Source organism: Chlamydotis macqueenii, chromosome 17, assembly GCF_036417535.1.
Source record: "Chlamydotis macqueenii isolate bChlMac1 chromosome 17, bChlMac1.mat, whole genome shotgun sequence".
Taxonomy (NCBI): Eukaryota; Metazoa; Chordata; class Aves; order Otidiformes; family Otididae; genus Chlamydotis; species Chlamydotis macqueenii.
In genome coordinates this window covers 3,023,839-3,025,443 of record NC_141572.1, presented here as the reverse complement: position 1 = coordinate 3,025,443, position 1,605 = coordinate 3,023,839, and the positions used below count along the sequence as shown (strand labels likewise).

The window sequence follows — 1,605 nt, the reverse complement described above, 5'->3', positions numbered from 1 at the left end:
ACCTGCTGAAAGAGGACAGGCCTTCCGCTCTACACTATCTTTTTAAGTCTTCCCTACAGTTCCTAACCTCGTTCCCTCCCTCCTCCGACCCCTCGCCAGCACCTGTGCCTCAACTTAGCTCTGAGTGGGCTGCGAGTCTCAATCCATCCTTGACAAGAAAAAACACAGGCACCCCACTCCTGCAGTTGCCAGGTCCCTCTTCCTCATCTGCAAAACAGAAAAAAACAAAACAAAACAAAACACACCACACCAAAAACCTCACACAACAGTGCCATCACTTAGCGTCACACCACAGATATTGCCCAAAACATGCCCCACCTCAGAGACATCCTAGCGTTCCAGTCCCTGTTCCACACCAATTCCAGAGTCAGACAGTGTGGCTGTCCTTGCTTGGGGCACCTAAGAATGCAAAAGACAGAAAATTACCGTTGCACTTGCAAGAAATCACCAGTCCCACTCTCCTCCTCTCCGCTGACCAGCGCACTTCAGTGGCTCACAGAGTTCCACAGGCAGCCTGCACAGAACCTGCAAAACAAAAAAAACTCGCTACGCCAAGTTGCCCTGTAAGGCTTGGCTCTTAAATGCCAGCCTGGCCCACAACTGCCTCACCTTCTCCAACTGCTCATCAGCGCATGTCATTGTCCCTGAGTGGCACCTACAAAAACCCAAGCAAAAGGGTACATGGTGAGATACTGCCTGAAACCTCAGCCTCCGCGCACCTATGCCCGTTCTCCGTCTCCTTTACCTTGACAGCTCGCCCACCTAGGTATGTCAGTTCCAGTTGTCATATTGAGGCTGGCGGAGCACCTGCAAACACCAAACAATATGAGTTGATTAAAACTTCACCAGCCATGCAAGATCTGAAAAGTAACCGCAACTTCAGCCCACCAAGCACCATTCACCTTGCCTGAGTCCACCCCACTGCCCAACTCTCATGGCACTTGTCGCTTCTCACTTTCAAATTTTACAATAATAGAAATACTATAATTGAGTCCTGTAGCCACTCATCACTTGTTCCCTCCAATGCCACACACTCACCCACCTCTTTACTGCGCTCCACTCGCCTCTCCCCCGTTGCCCTTCGGTGCACAAGCTCAGGCCTCTGCATCTGTACAAACATTAATGTCACGCAAGTCAACCGCTAGCAGAGCGAGAGCTTAACAATTCCAGGGATCTCCTTTTGATTTAGGAGTACCAACTGGAGCCTTGCTTAAACCATTCACCAACAATACAACACCCGAAAAAGAACTGCCATCACCGCTCGCCTTGCTCAAGTCCACTACGGTGCCTGTCTCTCATCAATACAGACCTTCAAATTAAAAGGAAAAATAGCAAGGTATCAGTGTAGCCCTACAGCCACGCATCACGCGTTCCCTCTAATACCACGTGCCCATGCACCATCTTAACTGCTCACCTCTTCCGTTGTCCTTTGGTGCATGGCTCAGGCCTCTGCATCTGTAGAAAACATTAATGTCACACAAGTCAACTGCTAGCAGAGTGAGAGCTTAAGAATTCCAGGTGTCTCGTTTGGACAGCCTGCTGTTAAAAGAAATACAGAATTCAAACATTAAGCTCTACACATACAAGCCTTCACACCTTCGATAT

The 1,605-nt window shown here is 49.2% G+C and overlaps 1 long non-coding RNA gene across 1 annotated transcript; it reads right to left on the bottom strand.

The window, feature by feature from the left end:
* Window positions 1-98: 98 nt before the first annotated feature.
* LOC147598564 (uncharacterized) lies at window positions 99-1,080 on the bottom strand. Its single transcript, XR_015260474.1, has 6 exons — window positions 1,043-1,080; window positions 746-807; window positions 610-655; window positions 477-525; window positions 319-399; window positions 99-207 (listed from the first exon to the last, which is right to left on the bottom strand). It is a non-coding gene; the product is annotated as an uncharacterized LOC147598564 (long non-coding RNA).
* Between the last annotated feature and the right edge of the window lie 525 nt (window positions 1,081-1,605).